This window comes from Triticum aestivum, chromosome 4B, assembly GCF_018294505.1.
Source record: "Triticum aestivum cultivar Chinese Spring chromosome 4B, IWGSC CS RefSeq v2.1, whole genome shotgun sequence".
Lineage (NCBI taxonomy): Eukaryota > Viridiplantae > Streptophyta > Magnoliopsida > Poales > Poaceae > Triticum > Triticum aestivum.
Window position 1 is genome coordinate 487279838 of NC_057804.1, and position 26125 is coordinate 487305962.

The following is a 26125-nucleotide window of genomic DNA, read 5'->3' on the forward strand; positions in this document are numbered from 1 at the left end:
TTGTCCTAATTACTTAGCAAGGTGGACCAGGTCGTTTATGTGATCAGACAACACATCCTTGATACCAGTAAATATCATTAGTGCCTTTTCTTAGTTCAGTTTGTGGATTTCAATTTTTTAGACCAAACAAAACTGTGATAAACTATGATAACACTGCAAGTCTAATGGAAGAAAGGTGTCTTGTAAATATAGCAACAAATTATCATATTGATCATGTACATCAATAAATAAATGCATATCAACCAGCTTAGCCAAGAACTAAATGCATATCAATCATGTACACCAAATAAAAACACTTATCTTCTTTCAGGTGCTGCTGAGTATTTGCATTTAGGGAGCATCACTGGTAGGCCTCAAGTGTCCCTTAGATGTCCAGCATCAGTAGATCAAGACATGCTTAGACAGTGTGATGCTAAAAAATGGCCCTTCGTGCTGAAAAGAAGGCAATATCCTCCATCAGTTTGTTTTGAAATGACAATAAATAAAAGCTACGGTCAATCCCTAAAAAGGTCGGCCTATATTTTCCTAAGCAAGTCTTCTGCAATGGGCAACTATATGTGGCATTAGCAAGAGATCTTCTAATTTTTTGAGTTAGACGACAAGATTACATAAGCAAGATAAGAAACCATACCGGTAACTAATTCAAACACCTTGCATTTGTGTATGCACCATATAACATTGTGTATGTCGACCGTATAGCATTGGGTATGTTCACCATATAAGACGCAAGAGGCCGACAAGGAAACTAGCCACACCTAAAGTACTGAACTACAAAACTTAAACTATAGCTAACCGCATGCACGTCTCACACTAAGCTGATGATTTTGCTACATAGCTCAGTAAAAGTGCATGTAAACCACCTTTTTTTTAACAATCAATAATTAGATGGAAGGGTCTCTTGCTAGGTTCAGTTAGATTTAATGCAAGTGTCTCTTATTTTGATTTCATGCTTGGTGCTATTTTTCTTACCAAACTTCCAAATTCTGCATACTAAAGAGTCTTCAAGTAACTAAACTGTCCTAATTACTTAGCAAAGTGGACCAGGTCGCTTATGTGATCAGACAACACATCCTTGATACCAGTAAATATCATTAGTGCCTTTTCTTTGTTTAGTTTGTGGACTTAATTTTTTTAGACCAAACAAAACTGTGATAAACTATGATAACACTGCAAGTCTAATGGAAGAAAGGTGTCTTGTAAATATAGCGAAAAATTATCATATTGATCATGTACATCAATAAATAAATGCATATCAACCAGCTTAGCCAAGAACTAAATGCATATCAATCATGTACACCAAATAAAAACACTTATCTTCTTTCTGGTGCTGCTGAGTATTTGCATTTAGGGAGCATCACTGGTAGGCCTCAAGTGTCCCTTAGATGTTCAGCATCAGTAGATAAAGACATGCTTAGACAGTGTGATGCTCAAAAAATGGCCCTTCATGCTAAAAAGAAGGCAATATCCTCCATTAGTTTGTTTTGCAATTACAATAAATAAAAGCTACGGTCAATCCCTAAAAAGGTCGGCCTATATTTTCCTAAGCAAGTCTTCTGCAATGGGCAACTATATGTGGCATTAGCAAGAGTCACAAACAGAGAAGGATTAAAGGTGTTGATCGACGACACAGAGTGCCCAAGCGAAGATAGTGCAAAGAATATAGTATACAAAGAGATCTTCTAATTTTTTGAGTTAGACGACAAGATTCCATAAGCAAGATAAGAAACCATACCGGTAACTAATTCACACACCTTGCATTTGTGTGTGCACCATATAACATTGTGTATGTCGACCGTATATCATTGGGTATGTTCACCATATAAGACGCAAGAGGCCGACAAGAAAACTAGCCGCACCTAAAGTACTGAACTACAAAACTTAAACTGTAGCTAACCGCATGCACGTCTCACACTAAGCTGATGATTTTGCTACATAGCTCAGTAAAAGTGCATGTAAACAACCCTTTTTCTGACAATCAATAATTAGATGGAAGGGTCTCTTGCTAGGTTCAGTTAGATTTAATGCAAGTGTCTCTTATTTTGATTTCAAGCTTGATGCTATTTTTCTTAACAAACTTCAAAATTCTGCATACTAAAGAGTTTGATCAAGTAACTAAACTGTCCTAATTACTTAGCAAAGTGGACCAGGTCGCTTATGTGACCAGAAAACACATCCATGATACCAGTAAATATCATTAGTGCCTTTTCTTTGTTCAGTTTGTGGACTTAAAATTTTTGGACCAAACAAAACTATGATAAACTGTGATAACACTACAAGTCTAATGGAAGAATGGTGTCTTGTAAATATGGCAACAAATTATCATATTGATCATGTACATCAGTAAATAAATGCATATCAACCAGCTTAGCCAAGAACTAAATGCATATCAATCATGTACACCAAATAAAAACACTTATCTTCTTTCTGGTGTTGCTGAGTATTTGCATTTAGGGAGCATCACTGGTAGGCCTCAAGTGTCCCTTAGATGTCTAGCATCAGTAGATAAAGACATGCTTAGACAGTGTGATGCTCAAAAAACGGCCCTTCATGCTGAAAAGAAGGCAATATCCTCCATTAGTTAGTGTCGCAATGACAATAAATAAAAGCTACGGTCAATCCCTAAAAAGGTGGTCTTTTTTTCCCTAAGCAAGTCCTCTGCATTGGGCAACTATATGTCGCATTATCAAAAGTCACAAATAGAGAAGTATTAAAGGTGTTGATCGACGACACGGAGTGCGCAAGCGAAGATAGTGCAAAGAATATAGCATACAAAGAGATCTTCTAATTTTTTTGTTAGAAGACAAGATTCCATAATCAAGATAAGAAACCATATCTGTAACTAATTCACACACCTTGCATTTGTGTGTGCACCATATAACATTGTGTATGTTGACCGTATAGCATTATGTATGTTCACCATATAAGACGCAAGAAGCCGACAAGAAAACTAGCCGCACCTAAACAATTGAAGTACAAAACTTAAACTGCAGCTAACCGCATGCATGTTTCACACTAAGCTGATTCTTTTGCTACATAGCTCAGTAAAAGTGAATTAAACCACCTTCTTTTTCTGACAGTCAATAATTAGATGCAAGGGCCTCTTGCTAGGTTTAGTTAGACTTAATGCAAGTGTCTCTTATTTTTATTTCAAGGTTGGTGCTATTTTTCTAAGCAAACTTCCAAATTCTGCATACTAAAGAGTCTGATCAAGTAACTAAACTGTCCTAAATACTTAGCAAAGTGGGCCAGTTCGCTTCTGTGACCAGACAACACATCCTGGATACTAGTAAATATCATTAGTGCCTTCTCTTTGTTCAGTTTGTGGACTTATATAATTGAGACCAAACAAAACTGTGATAACACTGCAAGTCAAATGCAAGAAAGGTGTCTTGTAAATATGGCAGCAAATTATCATATTGATCATGTACATCAATAAATAAATGCATATCAATCAAATTAGACAAAAACTAAATGCATATCAATCATGTACACCAAATAAAAACACTTATCTTCTTTATGGTGCTGCTGAGTATTTGCATTTAGGGAGCATCACTGGTAGGCCTCAAGTGTCCCTTAGATCTCCAGCATTAGTAGATAAAGACATGCTTAGACAGTGTGATGCTCAAAAACATGAATGCTCAGTCAAAAAAATGACTATATTAAATAAAAAGTAGTTTGTCATCAATTATACTTGTCTTGGCTAAACATCCGCTAATTCAATTATTCTTCACATCAAGCAATGACATGGATCTTTTTGGTACCTTAGGATCATGTATGGTCAGGCAAACAATCAAATTCCAAAAAAATAACACCAGTGGAGATAGTGTCATCTTATAAAAAGATCATAGCCAATACAATTCATTGAAGATCTAATCAAGCAGTACTATTAGGTGGGCTGCAACTGAATACAAACAGTTCTTTCATATATTATATGCCAACAGTCTATTCTATATAGAAAAACAAACAAATAACTTTTTAACTGTTTCAACATGCCAGAAAACAAACAAATTGGATCATATTCTGAAGATATATATCATTAGAGTCATAATATTAAGTCATTACATGTAACAGAAATTGATGAGGACAAAATGCTTACATGGAATAGTATGAACTTATTCACAATGGATATGTAATACTACAATACCAGCTATAACATAAATCATAGTTTGCATACCAATTAGAATTATAATTGATGAGAATGGTAGTAAGGGGCACAACACATCTTATCAAGCAATGTTGTTGTTAGTACAAGCGTATATATCAGTACCTTCAAGTTTCTTCACTTAGAGTCCAACTTCCACAAGATGAGGCTTGCCTTGTTGAGGCTGAAAATGGCCCAATAACATTAGACCAATGTCTTTGTATCAACAAGTGTTTGACAGAGTGACATTTTTGCACACATAAATCAACTTACACATTTTTAGCATCCTGCTTCTCAGGATCTGTGTAAGCTTAATTGTATTAACGTTGAAGGGTTCAAAGGAACTCCTGGTATTGGGTATCTGCCTTCCACTGCCCTCATTGCTCACTGAAGACATGTAGGACCATTAATTAACACAATTACAGATGGAACCTAAGCCATAAAGAACAGGATACAAATTTCTAACCTCTGTAGGATCATAAATTATAAGAATTGTCAATAAAAATGATAAAATCCTAAAATTTGTTAAAAAATACATGTCCCCAAGATTTGCTTGAATTTTAAACATGTTTTAAGATTGGTACTGGTCCTTATATAAACCACATAGATGTAATTCCATGTATAAAATAATCAAACAGAGTTTATTATATCAACGATATAGAAAAGAAAATCAAAAACTCACTTGTCATTGCACATGATCTCTGTATCTGGCTCTCTATAAAGCAGGAGCTTGTACTGTTCTATGAGACAATATTGTGTGCCACTGTTTTTAAGTTTCTGAAAACAAGAAACTGAAATTGCATAAGTATATACTCGATATCCATAAATATGGGAGATAGCCTTCATGTATGGCATGTAATTATTGTCTCGCTTCTCTGAATTATGAGGAGAAGCACCAAATAGGATGTCAATGAAATGCAAGCTAGCTAAGTATAGTCCTCCTAGAGATGTTATATACAACTAGAGAAACACAAGTTCCAAATGATACCTTTTTAGTATTGATAACACCCTTCATTTCATCTACTGGACAGGAAGATTGGGACTGTACCGCACTTGTCGGCATTGATTCACACCACCGGAACGCATGCACATTCAACAGCAACCCAAAATGACAAGTTTAGGAAGAGAACATTCATGATATCTAAGTAACACATTGCACAACACCTACATTAGGGCAAGGTAAGAAAAGGACTATAAAACAAATATCGTCTGCTCTAGACAGTAACAATTAGAAACAAACAAGTAACACTTCTTCATCAGACTCTAGAAGCATGAGATAAAACCAAGTGTAGTATCGTACTCTGTACAGTCAAAACCTCAACATAAACCATGGTGGTGGCGAAACTAAGAGCAATTGTTTGTCTCCATCTAAGAATATAAATCATGCAAGCCCAAAGACAGTCATGCAAGTTCAAACATCACAGGGTTTACCTTGGTCTCGATGCAGCGCCTTCAGCTCGACAAGCGACTCCACGTGTCCCTTCAGCGTATCAAGTTCTCTCAGCCAACAACAACCCAATTCAGGCCTCTCTCGAATCAACAGACCACAAAATGATACTCCCTCCATCCCAAAAACAGTGTATTAACCTTAGTACAGTTATGTAATAAAGTCAGTACAAAGTTTAGATGCTTATTTTAGGATGGGGGGAGTATGTGATAGCATAACAACAATTGAGATTAACCAACACATGGCCATGGAACCTTTTTTTCCAGTACTAGCCAACATATTATAGACCAAGACCACACATAATAAAACAGGATGCAAATTTCTAACCTCTGTAAGATCATAAATTATAAAAATTGTCAATAAAAATGATAAAATCATAAAATTTGTTAAAAAAATACATGTCCCGAAGATTTGCTTGAATGTTAAACATGTTTTAAGATTGGTACTGCTCCTTATATAAACCACATAGATGTAATTCCATGTATAAAATAATCAAACAGAGTTTAATTATATCAATGATATAGAAAAGAAAATCAAAAACTCACTTGTCATTGCACATGATCTCTTTATCTGGCTCTCTAGAAAGCAGGAGCTTGTACTGTTTTGTGAGACAATATTGTGTGCCACTGTTTTTAAGTTTCTGAAAACAAGAAACTGAAATTGCATAAGTATATACTCGATATCCATAAATATGGGAGATAGCCTTCATGTATGGCATGTCATTAATCTTGGTCTTCTCTGAATTATGAGGAGAAGCACCAAATAGGATGTCAAGGAAATGCAAGCTAGCTAATCATACACCTATAAGTATAAGTATAGTCCTCCTAGAGATGTTACATACAGCAAGAGAAACACAAGTTCCAAATGATACCTTTTTAGTATTGATAAAACCCTCCATTTCATCTACTGGACAGGAAGATTTGGACTGTAACGCACTTGCTGGCATTGATTCACACCACCAGAACGACTGCACATTCAACAGCAACCCAAAATGACAAGTTTAGGAAGAGAACATTCATGATCATATAAGGAACACATTGCACAACACCTACATTAGGGCAAGGTAAAAAAAAGGACTATAAAACAAATATCGTCTGAACTAGACAGTAACAACTAGAAACAAACAAGTAACACTTCTTCATCAGACTCTAGAAGCATGAGATAAAACCAAGTGTATTATCGTACTCTGGACAGTCAAAACCTCAACATAAACCATGGTGGTGCCAAAACTAAGAGCAATTGTTTGTCTCCATCTAAGAAGATATAAATCATGCAAGCCCAAAGACAGTCATGCAAGTCCAAACATCACATGGTGTACCTTGGTCTCGATGCAGCGCCTTCAGCTCGACAAGTGACTCCACGTGTCCCTTTAGCATATCAAGTTCTCTCAGCCAGCAACAACCCAAGTTAGGACGGGGGGAGTATGTGATAGTTTAAGAAACAATTGAGATTAACCAACACATGGCCATGGAGCATTTTTTCCAGCACAAGCCAACATAGTCTAGACCAAGATCACACATAATAAAATGTGGTATCAATAATATGAACAAAGATAGCTACTACCATGCCAAAAGGAATAAAAATATCCTAAACCCTATTAACTAAGAATCACAGGATCGTGATTAAATAAATAATCTACAAAGAAAATGAGCATAATATTGACTCCAGGAGGAGTCCAAAGACAAGTAGGCATCATTCAGCAGCCTAGAATTACCAACACATGTTATCCTGATAAAAACACCTAACTAAACAGTTGAGAAAGTAATAGATGGAAGACTTTCATCATCGAAAGTTTAACAGTCCGCTTGCAATTTATATCAGACAAAGAAAATCACACAAACCTTGCTAATCCTTGTTCTCCTATATGTATGTCCGGCCATATATTAACCATAGTGTGTGATTCATCCAAAGTTTGCCGTGTGCATATCACTTCTCCTAAATCTAATAGTAGGAGAACACGCCCACATACCTAGCACATACCTTTGTCTATCTCCCTCTCCCCGTCCCTCTCTCTTCTCCTAAAGCTAACGTAGTAGCAGTACACGCTCACGTAGCTAGCCCCAAATTACAGCAAACCGCAGACCTCTGGCCATTAGCGGGGACGGGGGAGGGAGGAGGGGCCGTTTGTCTCACCTTGCCGCGAAAGTGGTGGGGGTTGCGGAAGACGGCGGAGTGGTAGACGATGTAGACCACAGGCTGCACCACCGTGACTGCACCTCGTGGTGATGCTTCTTGCCGGTGATGAAGATGATAGGCTGCACCACCGTGGCCGTGTCTTGGCCATCGGGGAGCCGTCTCGAAACAGAAGGCGAGGAGGAGATCAGGCCAGGGAATCCACAAATGGAAGAAGTAGAGGAGGAAAGGGTTCGGGTCGACGTACCGTAGCTTTTGGCGTTGCAGATCAAGGCACCCCGCTTCGGATCCACCTTGGAACTCGCTGGAGAACAGCAACGCCGCGGATCCGAACGGAACGCAACCGGATCTAGCACCCGCGCATGCGCAATGAAGCTCGATGCGTGCATCCCCATCAGCCGCACACGGCTTGCGAGAGACGCAGTTGTCGCCGGGTGGAGTCTTGGTGGTTGCGGTCTCGGCAACATGCTCGATGATGCGGCAGGGGGAGGTGAGAGGGCAAGAGGTGGCGACTGAGTGGAGAGGAGAGGTGAGTGGAAATGAGAGGAGAGGGCCTGATGCGGCGGTCGCCGGGCGGAGCCGCGTGGCCGCCAGCTCGTGGATGCACGCGGTGACGCAGCGGTGGAGGGGAAAGTGGGGCGAGGGGGGAGTGAGTGGAATGGAGAGGAGCGAGTGGAGGGGAGAGGAGCGAGTGGAGGGGAGAGGAGCAACTGGATTGGATAAGAGAGGCGGCAGGGTAGGTGGAGAGGCGACCGCGTCGGGGGAGGTGGGTCATCATGCGAGAGAGGTGGAAAGGCCACCGCGACGGGGGAGGTGGGCCGTCGCGCGGCGGGGGGCCGGGTCACGCACAGGGTTCGTCCCGACTGGGCCGGCCCAATTTTTTTTCTCTTTTATTTATTTTCTTTCTTTTCTGCTTCATTCCTTTATTTCTCTTTTGAAAATCTAACCGAAAAAACTTTGAATTTCAATATTAATTTTTGAAAACACAAATGTTTTTTAAAACAGAGAGCAAATATGGAAAAGCGAACAATTTTTTCAAACATGAACAGTTTTTGAATTTTGAGAACAAACTTTAAAACAAAAAATAATTTTGACAAATTATGAACAAATTTGGGACCACGACTAGTTTTTGAATCTTTTAAAAAAATTGAAAATGAGAACCATTAAAAAAAACAATTTTGGAAGCGTTAACAATTCTTTACAAGCACAAACATTTTTTGAATATTGAGAAAAATTTTGAAAATCATAACCTTTTTAAAAAATCCTGAATATTTTCATAAACATGAACAATTTTTGAAAATACGAACATTGTATTAAACTTGAGAACTAATTTCAAAAAACAATAACTTTTTTTGAAAATCCAGTACAATTTTTGAAAAGTCAAAACATTTATTGGTAAATCCATAATTTTTTTCTAAAAAGCAAAAACGTTTTTCGAATTTGAGGAACAAATTTTGAAAATACCTAACATTTTTTTAAAATATATATCATTTTTCTTTAAAAAGCAATAACATTTTCATAATTTGAAGAACATATTTTGAAATATCAAAACATATTCTGGAAATCAAGAACATTTATGTAAAAAACAAAAAGATTTTTCAAATATCAAGAACATTTTTTGAAAATCCTAAACATTTTGATAGAAACATGGGGTATGACATTTATTTAAACAACATATATTTCTAATAATATCAAATAGGTTTTATTTTTTGCATAGAAATAAGTTGTGTTAGAATCATTTTTATTTTTATTATATATTATATATAATAATATGATGAAGTAGGAAATATCATTTATATTTCATCATATATATTTCATCATGGTATACTTGTTATTGATGCTGGGATGATTTTTTTGTAATTATTCTTATACCTCACAAAATCATATTAAACAAAAAAAAGTTTGTAATTATTGATTTGTAATTAAACAAAATTGTATATGTATATATATATATAAACATGGTTCATAAAAATAAATATTTTTATGCTTGTTACATATATTAAGGGTATCCCAAAAAATCATAGAAAAAACAAATAAACTTTGTTAATGTTGGGTTGTTTGTTTGTCAATTTTCCATAGCCTATCATTTAATTTAAAATAGTTTAAGCAATTTCAGACGCCTACTTACTTATATGAACATTTTAGTTTGTTGTTTTCCCTGAATTGTTTTGTTTGTAAAATGATTTAAGCAGCATATTTTTCTAATATAACCAAATGATTTTCTTATTAGCAGAGAAAACAGTTGTGTTACTTTCAGATACAGTTCTATTATATATTATATATAATTTTATGATGCAGTAAAAAAATATTAAATATATTTCAGCATAGATATAAATTGATGGGTTCCGACATATGCACTGATGCAACGATGACAGACCGAACTGAAACACTGCGAGAAGAGGTGCATATAGCTAATCTTACTTTGTATCTACATTATATATGATAATATGAATGGTCTATTTATATTTTTGTTTTTTCAGAATATAGGATACATGGATATGGACTCTAGAGATGCACGGAAAGAATCCATTGAGGGTTCAGATGCAATGTCGCTGCAAGGGGCCGAAAATTCACAACATAATCACGTCAAAGAGGTTATATCTTATAATAAACCAAAAAAGATGCTAATTTACATGTTATCCCACAAGATTTTTTTTAATATTATTATCAACATTTTTTTTGTGATATTGCCTTTTGTATTCAACTAATTTGGCTTTTTTTATTTACTAAACTGGCTCACTTTTTTATGAATTTCATAGACTATGTTGAAGGAAATATGCCCTAAAGGCAATAATAAAGTTATTATTTATTTCCTTATATCATGATAAATGTTTATTATTCATTCTAGAATTGTATTAACCGGAAACATAATACATGTGTGAATACATAGACAAACATAGTGTCACTAGTATGCCTCTACTTGACTAGCTCGTTAATCAAAGATGGTTAAGTTTTCTAACCATAGATATGAGTTGTCATTTGATTAACGGGATCACATCATTAGGAGAATGATGTGATTGACTTGACCCATTCCATTAGCTTAGCACTTGATTGTTTAGTATGTTGCTATTGCTTTCTTCATGACTTATACATGTTCCTATAACTATGAGATTATGCAACTCCCGTTTATCGGAGGAACACTTTGTGTGCTACCAAACGTCACAACGTAACTGGGTGATTATAAAGGAGCTCTACAGGTGTCTCCGAAGGTACATGTTGGGTTGGCGTATTTCGAGATTAGGATTTGTCACTCCGATTGTCGGAGAGGTATCTCTGGGCCCACTCGGTAATGCACATCACTATAAGCCTTGCAAGCATTGCAACTAATTAGTTAGTTGCGAGATGATGTATTATGGAACGAGTAAAGAGACTTGCCGGTAACGAGATTGAACTAGGTATTGAGATACCGACGATCGAATATCGGGCAAGTAACATACCGATGACAAAGGGAACAACGTATGTTGTTATGCGGTTTGACCGATAAAGATCTTCATAGAATATGTAGGAGCCAATATGAGCATCCAGGTTCCGCTATTGGTTATTGACCGAAAACGTGTCTCGGTCATGTCTACATAGTTCTCGAACCCGTAGGGTCCGCACGCTTAAGGTTTCGATGACAGTTATATTATGAGTTTGTGTGTTTTGATGTACCGAAGGAGTTCAGAGTCCGTATGAGATCGGGGACATGACGAGGAGTCTCGAAATGGTCAAGACGTAAAGATCGATATATTGGACGACTATATTCGGACTTTAGAAAGGTTCCGAGTGATTCAGGTATTTTTTGGAGTACCGGAGAGTTACGGGAATTCGCCGGGGAGTATATGGGCCTTATTGGGCCATACGGGAATAGAGGAGAGAGAGGCCGAAAGGAAGGAGGCGCGCAGCCCCCCTCTGGTCCTAATTGGACAAGGGGTGCGACCCCCTTTTCCTTCCTCCTCTCCCCCTCTTTCTCCCCTTCTCCTACTCCAACAAGGAAGGAGGGAGTTCTACTCCCGGTGGGAGTAGGACTCCCCTTGGCGCGCCCTCTCCTAGTCCGGCCGCCCCCTCCCCCCTTGCTCCTTTATATACGGGGGCAGGGGGGCACCTCTAGGCATAACAACAATTGATCCCTTGGATCTCTTAGCCGCGTGCGGTGCCCCCCTCCACCATAGTCCACCTCGATAATATCGTAGCAGTGCTTAGGCGAAGCCCTGCGACGGTAGAACATTAAGATCGTCATCGCGTCGTCGTGCTAACGGAACTCTCCCTCGACACTCGGCTGGATCGGAGTTCGAGGGACATCATCGAGCTGAATGTGTGCTAAAACTCGGAGGTGACGTAGTTTCGGTGCTTGATCGGTCAGGCCGTGAAGACGTACGACTACATCAACCGCGTTGTGCTAACGCTTCCGCTTTCGGTCTACTAGGGTACGTGGACACACTCTTCCATCTTGTTGCTATGCATCACCATGATCTTGCGTGTGCGTAGGAATTTTTTTGAAATTACTACGTTCCCAACAGTGGCATCCGAGCCTAGGTTTTATGCGTTGATGTTATATGCACGAGTAGAACACAAGTGAGTTGTGGGCGATACAAGTCATACTGCTTACCAGCATGTCATACTTTGGTTCGGCGGTATTGTTGGATGAAGCGGCCCGGACCGACATTACGTGTACGCTTACGCGAGACTGGTTCTACCGACGTGCTTTGCACACAGGTGGCTGGCGGGTGTCAGTTTCTCCAACTTTAGTTGAACCAAGTGTGGATACGCCCGGTCCTTGAGAAGGTTAAAACATCACTAACTTGACGAACTATCGTTGTGGTTTTGATGCGTAGGTAAGAACGGTTCTTGCTCAGCCCGTAGCAACCATGTAAAACTTGTAACAACAAAGTAGAGGACGTCTAACTTGTTTTTGCAGGGCATGTTGTGATGTGATATGGTCAAGACGTGATGCTATATTTTATTGTATGAGATGATCATGTTTTGTAACCGAGTTATCGGCAACTGGCAGGAGCCATATGGTTGTCGCTTTATTGTATGCAATGCAATCACCCTGTAATTGCTTTACTTTATCACTAAGCGGTAGCGATAGTCGTAGAAGCAATAGTTGACGAGACGACAATGATGCTATGATGGAGATCAAGGTGTCGCACCGGTGATGATGGTGATCATGACGGTGCTTCGGAGATGGAGATCACAAGCACAAGATGATGATGGCCATATCATATCACTTATATTGATTGCATGTGATGTTTATCTTTTATGCATCTTATCTTGCTTTGATTGACGGTAGCATTATAAGATGATCTCTCACTAAATTTCAAGATAAAAGTGTTCTCCCTGAGTATGCACCGTTGCCAAAGTTCGTCGTGCCCAGACACCACGTGATGATCGGGTGTGATAAGCTCTACGTTCATCTACAACGGGTGCAAGCCAGTTTTGCACACGCAGAATACTCAGGTTAAACTTGACAAGCCTAGCATATGCAGATATGGCCTCGAAACACTAAGACTAAAAGGTCGAGCGTGAATCATATAGTAGATATGATCAACATGGTGATGTTCACCATTGAAAACTACTCCATTTCACTTGATGATCGGTTATGGTTTAGTTGATTTGGATCACGTGATCACTTAGATGATTAGAGAGATGTCTATCTAAGTGGGAGTTTTTATGTAATATGATTAATTGAACTTAAGTTTATCATGAACTTAGTCCTGGTAGTATTTTGCAAATTATGTTGTAGATCAAAAGCTCGCATTGTTGCTTTCATATGTTTATTTTGATATGTTCCTAGAGAAAAACTATGTTGAAAAATGGTAGTAGCAATGATGCAGACTTGGTCCGTGATCTGAGGTTTATCCTTGTTGTTGCACAGAAGAATTATGTCCTTGATACACCGCTAGGTGACAGACCTATTGCAGGAGCAGATGCCGACGTTATGAACGTTTGGCTAGCTGAATATGATGACTACTTGATAGTTTAGTGCACCATGCTTAACGGCTTAGAATCGGGACTTCAAAGACATTTTGAACGTCATGGGCCATATGAGATGTTCTAGGAGTTGAAGTTAATATTTCAAGCAAATACCCGAGTTGAGAGATATGAAGTCTCCAACAAGTTCTATAGCTAAAAGATGGAGGAGAATTGCTCAACTAGTGAGCATGTGCTCAGATTGTCTGGGTACTACAATCGCTTGAATCAAGTGGGAGTTAATCTTCCAGATAAGATAGTGATTGACAAAGTTCTCTAGTCACCATCACCAAGTTAGTAGAACTTCGTGATGAACTATAGTATGCAAAGGATGACGAAAATGATTCTCGAGCTCTTCGCGATGTTGAAATCAACGAAGGTAGGAATCAAGAAAGAGCATCAAGTGTTGATGATTGACAAGACCACTAGTTTCAAGAAAAGGGCAAAGGGAAAGAAAGGGAACTTCAAGTAGAATGACGAGCAAGTTGTCACTCCCGCGAAGAAGCCCAAAGCTGGACCAAAGCCTGAAACTGAGTGCTTACACTACAAAGGAAATGGTCACTGGAAACAGAAATGCCATGAATATTTGGTGGATAAGAAGGATGGCAAAGTGAACAAGGGTATATTTGATATACAGGTTATTGATGTGTGCCTTACTAGTGTTTATAGTAGCCCCTGAGTATTTGATACTTGTTTGGTTGCTAAGATTAGTAACTCGAAACAAGAGTTACATAATAAACAGAGACTAGTTGAGGGGAAGTGACGACGAGTGTTGGAAGTAGTTCCAAGATTGATATGATCATCATCACACACTCCCCTATACTTTCGGGATTAGTGTTAAACCTAAATAAATGTTATTTGGTGTTTGCGTTGAGCATGAATATGATTTGATCATGTTTATTGCAAAACGATTATTCATTTAAAGTCAGAGAATAATTGTTGTTCTGTTTACATGAATAAAAACCTTCAATGGTCATACACCCAATGAAAATAGTTTGTTGGATCTCGATCATAGTGATACACATATTCATAATATTGATGCCAAAAGATGCAAAGTTGATAATGATAGTGCAACATATTTGTGGCACTGCCGTTTAGGTCATATTGGTGTAAAGCGCATGAAGAAATTCCATAAAGATGGATTTTCGAAATCACTTGGTTATGAATCATTTGATGCTTGCGAACCGTGCCTTTTGGGCAAGATGACTAAAACTCCGTTCTTCGGAACAATGGAACGAGCTACCGACTTGTTGGAAATAATACATACCGATGTATGCGGTCCAATGAGTTTTGAGGCTCGCGGCGGGTATCGTTATTTTCTCACCTTCACAGATGATTTGAGCAGATATGGGTATGTCTACTTAATGAAACATAAGTCTGAAACATTTGAAAAGTTCAAAGAATTTCATAGTGAAGTGGAGAATCATCGTAACAAGAAAATAAAGTTTCTACGATCTGATCGTGGAGGAGAATATTTGAGTTACGAGTTTTGCCTTCATATAAAACAATGTGGAAAAGTTTCACAACTCACGCCACATGGAACACCACAGCGTAATGGTGTGTCCGAACGTCATAACCGCACTTTATTGGATATGGTGCGATCTATGATGTATCTTGCCGATTTACCACTATTGTTTTGGGGTTATGCACTAGAGACAGTTGCATTCACTTTAAATAGGGTACCATCCAAATCCGTTGATACGACGCCTTATGAACTATGGTTTGGCAAGAAACCGAAGTTGTCGTTTCTTAAAGTTTGGGACTGCGATGCTTATATGAAAAAGTTTCAACCTGATAAGCTCGAACCCAAATTGGAGAAGTGCATCTTCATAGAATACCCAAAGGAAACTATTGGGTACACCTTCTATCACAGATCAGAAAGCAAGATATTCGTTGCTAAGATGGATCCTTTCTAGAGAAGGAGTTTCTCTCGAAAGAAGTGAGTGGGAGGAAAGTAGAACTTGATGAGGTAATTGTACCTTCTCCCTTATTGGAAAGTAGTTCATCACAGAAATCAGTTCCAGTGATTCCTACACCAATTAGTGAGGAAGTTAATGATGATGATCATGAAACTTCAGATCAAATTACTACAGAACCTCGTAGGTCTTCCAGAGTAAGATCCGCACCAGAGTGGTAAGGTAATCCTGTTATGGAAATCATGTTAATAGACCATGATGAACCTACGAACTATGAGGAAGCGATGATGAGCCCAGATTCCGCGAAATGGCTTGAGGCCATAAAATTTGAGATAGGATCCATATATGAGAACAAAGTGTGGACTTTGGTTGACATGCTCGATGATCAGCAAGCCAAGTTAAATAAATGGATCTTCAAGAGGAAAGACGGACACTGATAGTAGTGTTACTATCTACAAAGCTCGACTTGTTGCAAAAGGTTTTCGAAAGTTCAAAGTGTTGAATACGATGAAATTTTCTCACTCGTAACAATGCTTAAGTCTGTTTGAATCATGTTAGCAATTGCCACATTTTATGAAATCTGGCAAATAGATGTCAAAATTGCATTTCTTAAATGAATATTTCTTAAAGAAGTGTTGTATATGATACAACCAGAGGGTTTTGTCAATCCTAAAGGTGCTAACAAAATGTGCAAGCTCCAATGATCCATCTATGGACTGGTGCAAGCATCTCGGAGTTGGAATATACGCTTTGATAAGTTAATCAAAGCATATAGTTTTATACGGACTTGCAGTGAAGCCTGTATTTACAATAAAGTGAGTGGGAGCACTACAACCTTTCTAAAACTATATGTAGATGACATATTGTTGATTGGAAATGATATAGAAATTCTGGATAGCATAAAAGGATACTTGAATAAGAGTTTTTCAAAGAAAGACCTCGGTGAAGCTGCTTACACATTGAGCATCAAGATCTATAGAGATAGATCAAGACGCTTGATAAAGATTTTTCAATGAGTACATACCTTGATAAGATTTTGAATTAGTTCAAGTTGGAACAGTCAAAGAAGGAATTCTTGCCTGTGTTGCAAGGTATGAAATTGAGTAAGACTCAAATCTTGACCACGGCAGAAAATAGAAAGAGTCATTCCCTATGCTTCAGTCATAGGTTCTATAAAAGTATGCCATGCTATGGACCAGACCTATTGTATACTCTGCCCTGGTTTGGCAAGGGAGTACAATAGTGATCTAAGAGTAGATCACTGGACAGCGGTCAAGAATATCTTTAGTGAGGACTAAGGAAATATTTCTCGATTATGGAGATGATAAAAGAGCCCGTCGTAAAGGGTTACGTCGATACAAGTTTTGGCACTGATCCAGATGACTCTAAGTCTTAATCTGGATACATATTGAAAGTGGGAGCAATTTGCTAGAGTAGCTCTGTGCAGAGCATTGTAGACATAGAATATTTGCAAAATACATACGGCTCCGAATGTGACAGACCCGTTGACTAAACTTCTCTCACAAGCAAAACATGATCATGCCTTAGTACTCTTTGGGTGTTAATCACATAGCGATGTGAATTAGATTATTGACTCTAGTAAACCCTTTGGGTGTTGATCACAAGATGATGTGAACTATGGGTATTAAAAACATACAGATGTGAATATTGGTGTTTAAATCACATAGTGATGTGAACTAGATTATTGACTCTAGTGCAAGTGGGAGACTGAAGGAAATATGCCCTAGAGGCAATAATAAAGTTATTATTTATTTCCTTATATCATGATAAATGTTTATTATTCATGCTAGAATTGTATTAACCGGAAACATAATACATGTGTGAATACATAGACAAACATAGTGTCACTAGTATGCCTCTACTTGACTAGCTCGTTAATCAAAGATGATTAAGTTTCCTAACCATAGACATGAGTTGTCATTTGATTAATGGGATCACATCATTAGGAGAATGATGTGATTGACTTGACCCATTCCGTTAGCTTAGCACTTGATCGTTTAGTATGTTGCTATTGCTTTCTTCATGACTTATACATGTTCCTATAACTATGAGATTATGCAACTCCCGTTTATCGGAGGAACACTTTGTGTGCTATCAAACGTCACAACGTAACTGGGTGATTATAAAGGAGCTCTACAGGTGTCTCCGAAGGTACATGTTGGGTTGGCGTATTTCGAGATTAGGATTTGTCACTCTGATTGTCGGAGAGGTATCTCTGGGCCCACTCGGTAATGCACATCACTATAAGCCTTGCAAACATTGCAACTAATTAGTTAGTTGCGGGATGATGTATTACGGAACGAGTAAAGAGACTTGCCGGTAACGAGATTGAACCAGGTATTGGGATACTGACGATCGAATATCTAGCAAGTAACATAACAAAGGGAACAACGTATGTTGTTATGCGGTTTGACTGATAAAAATCTTCGTAGAATATGTAGGAGCCAATATGAGCATCCAGGTTCCGCTATTGGTTATTGACCGGAAACATGTCTCGGTCATGTCTACATAGTTCTCGAACCCGTAGGGTCCGCACGCTTAAGGTTTTGATGACAGTTATATTATGAGTTTATGTGTTTTGATGTACCGAAGGAGTACGGAGTCCCGGATGAGATCGGGGACATGACGAGGAGTCTCGAAATGGTCTAGACGTAAATATCGATATATTGGACGACTATATTCAGACTTCAGAAAGGTTCTGAGTGATTCGGGTATTTTTCGGAGTACCGGAGAGTTACGGGAATTCGCCGGGGAGTATATGGGCCTTATTGGGCCATACGGGAATAGAGGAGAGAGGCCGAAAGGAAGGAGGCGTGCAGCCCCCCTCTGGTCCGAATTGGACAAGGGGTGCGGCCTCCTTTTCCTTCCTCCTCTCCCCCTCTTTCTCCCCTTCTCCTACTCCAACAAGGAAGGAGGGAGTCCTACTACCGGTGGGAGTAGGACTCCCCTTGGCGCGCCCCCTCCTAGGCCGGCCGCCCCCTCCCCCTTGCTCCTTTTTATACGGGGGCAGGGGGGCACCTCTAGGCACAACAACAATTGATCCCTTGGATCTCTTAGCCGTGTGCGGTGCCCCCCTCCACCATAGTCCACCTCGATAATATCATAGCAGTGCTTAGGCGAAGCCCTGTGACGGTAGAACATCAAGATTGTCACCACGCCGTCGTGCTGACGGAACTCTCCCTCGACACTCGGCTGGATCGGAGTTCGAGGGACATCATCGAGCTGAACGTGTGCTAAAACTCGGAGGTGCCGTAGTTTCTGTGCTTGATCGGTCAGGCTGTGAAGACGTACGACTACATCAACCGCGTTGTGCTAACGCTTCCGCTTTCGGTCTACGAGGGTACGTGGACACACTCTCCCATCTCGTTGCTATGCATCACCATGATCTTGCGTGTGCGTAGGAATTTTTTTGAAATTACTACGTTCCCCAACATATGTTTGTACCCCTAGAGATATTACAGTCATCGAATCAATCAAGTCTGCCCCCAAGAATACCTAGTTCGTGGACATTGGAGATGCCTTGTTAGTAACCGACGATTTGGAATGCCTTATAAAAATGACATGTTCTTACATGACGGTGTAAGACCAATTGCACAAACTTTGTAATTAATTGATTATATAATATCATAAATTATAAATATAATCTAAATATTGTTTGCAGGTGATAAATGTTTACATATATTGCATGCTTACTCACGAGCATCTACAAGACAGGGCGGGTGAAAAGGTACACATTATTAGCACGTTTGTATCTAGCAGATAAAAGAAAACGGGGAAAGAGACATAGACACATTAAAATATCATCGCATCGTGCGTCATGTTAATACTTATCTACAACAAGATATGGTTAGTTATTGTCTCGTTATCCATGCATAAAATTATGGATTGTTTTTATTTAGTTCATATGTTTAATGATTTATTAATAACTATATCTAATTGTGACTGTGACTTGTATGATATTTACATCAGTTATTCATTCCGATTAACATGTCGGGCTACCATTGGTATCTAGCAGTTGCCAACGCCAAAAAACGAGAGATCCAAGTATTGGACTCACTTGGTGAGAATGTCAAACGCAATGACCTTGCTACTATGGTAACTATCTATTTTTTTACTCATCTTAACATTTGTTTTGTTTGACTTCATCCCTAGCATTTCTTTATATATATATATATATATATAAGTTACTAGGGCTCGAGAAATGGCTGAAACTTGCAGAGCATAGTCCGGAGTTTATCAGAGGTCATAGGTGGTCTGATCTCAATGTTACAAAATGGACGGTTGTAGAGCAAATTCAGGAGGCAATACAAACCGATGGGTAAGCACTTGTTACAATGGTTTGTTTTTTGATTCATCTGTGTGATATTCTAAAGCATTATTTTATAATATTATAGCATATCATGTGGATTGTTTATGCTAAATTATATGGAATATTGGACATCACATGGACTGTCAGACCAGTTCACACATGTATTTCAGTTTTATACATTATCTCATAATTTTTTATCAAAATATTTTATAAATTGTTTTTATATTTTTTTGTAGGAGGATATGAAACATTTTCGACAAAAATTAGCAGTTATCTTGCTCGATTCAGAGCTTAAGAAGCTAAAAGGATGTCCCATGTACCATCAACCTGTCAGCGAAGAAACTTTAGCTAATTCTGATCTTGAGATCCTGGATAATCCATCTGACGTGGTCGAAGACAAACGTCCTACCCCAATCACTATCATTCCCACGGACCAACGTGAAATACTTGCCGGCCTCTGCAACTATATCATGTCGATCAATGATGCTGGGTGTTTGGAGTAAGTATCATGTATCAATATTTAATGTGCGGATGTATATTATTGTTCTTCTTACCATCCAAATTACAGGAAGGTATGGGTCCGGAGCTCCACACCTGATCCAATGAGCTTAAGTCTTAAGAAACTTCAGTGCATACTTAACATGGAGCAGCCCATGGATAATGATTGCTTCAACACCACCGTGCTTATGCTGGCATGTGACGAGGGAGTATTGTTCACAGACCATCCTATACACTACATGGATCTACGATTTTGTGTAAGTTATCGCAACTCTTCATTCTATGTGCCATTAGTATCAACATGTTGAAACAATATTTCTTTTTTTACTTAGTCCATGCTGCTAGAGTTAACACGAGGTCAGAAGTTTTGTGAGAAGGAAACTATCCAGACGTTGATAACATTATTTGATAGCTGGCCTGGGATGGAGACCGACATTTCATCTTGCAATAAGGTAAATAATTTTTTTGTCCATTGTTACCATGGTTTGCTAATAGCTCCACCTATAGATTTATCTTCCCTATGCATCCATCGGCCGATACATCTTGTACGTCATCGACAAAGAGGCACGTCGTCTATATATTATGGATCCTATTCAATCATCACAATCGTCAGAGGATAAAAACTTGAGTCAATCACTGAAATTAAAATTTTTTTCAAGGGATTTCAAAGAAACACTCGAAATAAAAGCTGCCTGGTTGGAATTCTGATATATCTAAATGGCATCGTTTATTTCCCGTCGGTGTTCCAACGAGTATAGACGGGTAATGAATTCATAACAAGAATATTTACTTTTGTTATCGTTATATTCTTTATATTATTAATTTAAAGTTTTCCAGGAATGTGTCTGGCTATTTTGTTTTTCATTTTATGCTCTGGTGGAATGGTAAAGAATTGTTCAAGCCGGTTTGCGCGGTGAGTATTGTGGGTTACATGTTTTAAGACCTTCGGCGTGGAATTTTCATACTAACTACATTTATTGTTTCTGCAGTATGGGTATGAATTGAGGAAGCATTTTTTATTATACTTGCTAAAACATCATGGGAATGAAGCTAGAGGAAATTTTTCTGATAATGTGAAAGAATTTCTTAAGCGCGTCATCTAGATATTAATATTTTTGTAATAGATGTTAAGTTGGAACACCACTCAGTTTGTTACATTGCAATAATGGACTTCAGTTATTAAATAATTGTCTTTGTGTTATATTGTTTGTATGTGTGGATTTTAACATGTAACTCTGGTAAACTATTTCAAGAGCCCGTGGCAACGCACGGACACTCTACTAGTGACTATATGTCTATCGGTGGAGTTCTAGTCTCACACAACACACTCAATTTTTGAGGGTTAAAAAAGAAAAAGGAAACTAACTGGCCAAGCCCAGGACGGGAAGGGTGGGGGTGTCAAGTTGCAAATAACACTGTAGCAGACATTGAAGGTGCTAAATAGGAGTTGAGACCTATGTGGGGATAGGAAATGTTGGGTTTGCCATGGATGAGCACCACTTTACACACAGACACTTGCAACCGATTTTGGCATGATCCTACTAATTCTGACATTTTTCTATTCCTACGTTTTCAAAATTCTGCGAATCAAAGAGGTCTTGAACGTGCGGGACAAACTGGAGGCCGGCCGCTAGATAAAGCACCGTCCGATGTTCGGCTACATAGTAGTTCTGGCCAGTGATTAAGGCCAACTCCAACACGCAACCCCAAACGAACGTCCGGTTCGTCCGCTTTTTCGTCCGTTTGGTGCAGGAAAATGGACACGGTCGTCCGCTTGCGGTCGTGCGGGCATCGGTGCACCCACCGGGCACGCCTCGTCCCAAACCGTTCGGGGTTGTGTACTTCAAAATTTTGCTCCAAATAAAAAAGAAAATAAACTTGCAAGTAATACGGCAACATGAATATAAACATAAAGTATCCATATGATACACCCATACGTCGATAGTACCAAAGTTCAACGTAGGTCTTAATTAAACTAAAACTTAATAAAAGACATGAAAAGTAGATAAAAGGCCCGTCACCGGTGGCCGCCGTCGTCTTCAGGAGTCGCCTTCCTACTCGTCGTCGCCGTCGGTGAGGTCGACGTAGGGCGGTGGCTGCCACAGGTGGGCTGGCGGCCCCTGCCAGACGGGGGGCACCTGCACCGGAGGCGCCTAGACCACCTCCTCTCATGGCTCCTGCTCGTGCTCTGGTGACCACGGCGGTCGGGCTGACCATGGGCCGACACCCAGTGTGTCAGCCATCTCTGACGCCGTGCACGACTAGCTCCATCGCTAGCCCACCAGACAAGGGTTCCACGTGGCAATGTGCGCCTCCTTCAGCACCTCCTCTAGCACCTCCTCCTTCACCTCCTCCTTGACGTTGATGTCTATCTCCGGGATGGCCACGTCTCCGGCCGCAGACAGGGCCGGAGCAGTTTCCAGGCCATCACATTGCCGCTCGTCGTGCGTGTTCATGGAGTCCTCCATGACACGCCTCATGAGACGGGTCTCCTCCTCAGTCATGGGTGGAGGCGGTGGCGTGGACGTGGATGGAGAAGGCGTCGGCGTGATGCCGCGCACACGCCTGCGCCCCTGCGTTTGGGGAGGGCTGTTATCAGCACGAGGAGGAAGACCGACAAAAAAGGATTGCCACCGCTGGTCGTGTTCGTCGCGGAGCCACGTATCCCATAGCAGCGAATCTATGGCATACCTGGAGTCCACCAGTATATCCGGTGGGAGGTGTCGGCGTCTTCGGTTGGTCTCCTCGCGGCGGCCGCGGCCGCTCGCGGGCACTGGTTGGATCACATGGTCGACGGAGAGATACCAGTTATTTGCCAGGTGGACATCTCCCCACGGCACCGGCGTCGCCGTCTCCCAATAGCGACAACATACATCCAAATGGATGTATGGCCTATCGCGATGCCCGGCCGCTGACGGCGCCATCTGGAAAGCTGGCGGAGCAGGTGGCGGAGAAGGTGAAGGAGAAGGCGGTGCGGATCTGCTGGAGCGGCGTTGGCCCGAGGAGGAGCCGGCCTCGCGGTCGTGCTTTCCCTTGATCCAATGACAACCCATGGTGCCGGCGGCGAGGTGGGCGAGCGGGGTGGCGGCGAGGTGGCTAAGGTTTGCTCGTGTCGGCAATGGAGGAGGCAGGTCGGCTTAGAAGTGGAAGCTGTGGAATGGCTGGTTCACGACTTCCACATTAAGAAGGACAACGACTCCATGCCCGTGTCAATGACAATCGGGCCCTGCCGTGCGTGCATATTCAATTTGGGCGGTGAAGGTAGGTTGACGCCACTCATCCCCATGGTGAGCGGGGAGTTACCGCATGCCCGTCCGGATGCAAATTAGGCGCAAGTTTGCGCCGAAAATGGGACGGGCCGGACGCAAAACGGACAAAATTTAAGAATACAGCCACGCGTTGGGTCGTGTTATGTCAGTTTTGGGCCAAACAGACGCGGGCATACACGGCCCAGCATTAGACTAGTACCGCCGCAGCCAATCAGCGTCTACGGGCACGCTGCCCACAAACCCGATACACTTGTCTGCGTCCACAGAGGATCCGGTGCGCATATGACGCATGCAGTGACGTCAAATGCGCGCAAGTTGCGGTATGCCGGTGCGATCCAGCTGTCATAACCAACCACCACGCGCCACGCGTGGCGCATCTGGCCCGTCCAAGCCGAACTACTCCATCCCGACCGTCCACTTCTGCCTACCAGACAATAAATACCTCTCAACCGCATATCCTCCTACCAGACCAAGAGGAAACCTAGCCGCGTTCTCCTCTGCGGCACGCAACCTTTGTCCCCTCTAGATATAGAACAACACGCCTCGTCCACCCATACCTCTAGAAGTCTAGATCTAGGCCTGACCTGTAGTTTCCTGATCGTGTTCGCCTCGATCTCGGGGTAAGCTCAGTTCGGCGTCCATGATTTGTTCCCATCACCCGTTTGTTATCTGAATCCCAGGTTTCTCCTTCTGATCGGCGAGTTGGGGCTTGCGGCGATCTTGGAGAAAAGACGGGAGGCAAGCTGCATCTGCGCACGGAAGCTTCCGATCTGCCCGGCTGGCGTCTCAGATCTGTTGCTGGTGAGGAACTTTTCCCGTCCAGATCGTCTCTTCAGCATGGTTTGAGCCAAAAATTTGCTGTTGCGCGCGCCGATCGTATTCTGACCTTCTGTGCCGATTTGACCTGTAGATCTGATGCTTCACGGCGGATCTGGTTGTTCCCGGCGGTCTCAAGTCGGCGCAGCGGCTGGCGGCGAGTTTTCCGGCAAGCACGTGGGATCCCGTCTGCTCCTCTACCTCGTGCGACGACGGCCAACGGCTCTTTGTGTTGATAATAATTATTCGATGATATGTCGATAATTATTAGATCTAAGAGATCGGAGGTGACGTAAGGTAAGAGCATGTAACAAGCGAGGTGCTTGTGGAGAGGGCGGAGAAGATTGAGAAAAAGGAGATGTGAACATCTAGAGGCCTTTGCCATGTTGGGTGCGCTCGCATGGCAGGCCGCCACCATAATAAAGATGTTTTTTTGTCTCGGGGGGAGATCGCACGGGGGTTATCTTGTTTTAGCCCCGGGTTCTCCCCCCTGTGTGTTGGTGTGCTCTTTTGTCTGCACCTCTCGTCCGATCCGACTACATGGCACAACAATTCTACCGTCGCGAATCGATCATGGAGCAACCGACGAAAGACCAAAGGTACAATCGATAATTTACATACAGCTGAACCATACATAATCATTGACACATCACAAATTTTATTACGTACAAGGATTATCTTGAATCCATATAAGTAACTTTGGTAGATAGAGATTGTATGACACCACAAATTTGCAACACCTACAGCAGTCCAGCCTAAACAAATTGCATGGCGGATTTACATATTGTTGTAACAATTCGAGTATATTTGGATTCTTCAGTCAGAAGTTGTGTTTATTTGTATGATATTTTGTACTAAATCTAATTTTAATTCTCTCTATATAAGGATTTCTTTAATAAGAAATACATATTAGACCCTTTTCTGTGGTCTCATGCTTCATACTGTAAGCTGTCTTACATGTAGCTTGAACAGCTGTATGTGGGGTCTTTGTATTACCCAAAATGAAGCCTACAGCTATCCGCCGGTGAACACATCTTTCTCGTTGGAGCTTGAAGAGACGTGAGTGCTCTATGGTTCTGGAGAAATCTGCTGAACACATCTTACCTCAAGGAATTACCCGCTCGGAGGCCGGTTAAAATGCACTCAGCCTACTAATCTGGATAATCATTTATTAGAGCGCTATTTTAACCAGTTTTGCTTTACATATTATGGTGAACAGTACATCCATTTGTATCAGTTGGTTAAACATAATTAGATATTATATTTGTGGATATTCTCTATATTGTATGATCGGAACAGTATAGCATATATTCTATTAAATTGTTTTATGTTTCAACTGTTTTAGATGATCCTTGTTTTTGATTCGATTCTAGGTTGCTGCTGAAATTATTTTATGCTGTCTTATTTATGATTATGGTTATAGATTCAGGTAAAAATTTATGGGGAATATGCTTTCTTCTTTGGGCGTTATATCTTGGGTGAGGTTTTACTTTGCAATTCAAATTTAGCTTACTTAATTAATTTTTATATTTAAATTATGATACTCACGAACTTGGTCTAATTTTAGTAATATATATGTATTCCTCTGTTCGTAGACACTACATACGAATCAAAATGAGTTAA

General features: G+C 40.5%; 1 long non-coding RNA gene across 1 annotated transcript; it reads left to right on the top strand.

Annotated features, from left to right (window-relative positions):
• Window positions 1-24082: 24082 nt before the first annotated feature.
• Window positions 24083-25838, top strand: LOC123092870 (uncharacterized). The gene is made up of 2 exons (XR_006444900.1): window positions 24083-24487; window positions 24597-25838. It is a non-coding gene; the product is annotated as an uncharacterized lncRNA (long non-coding RNA).
• Window positions 25839-26125: the final 287 nt, after the last annotated feature.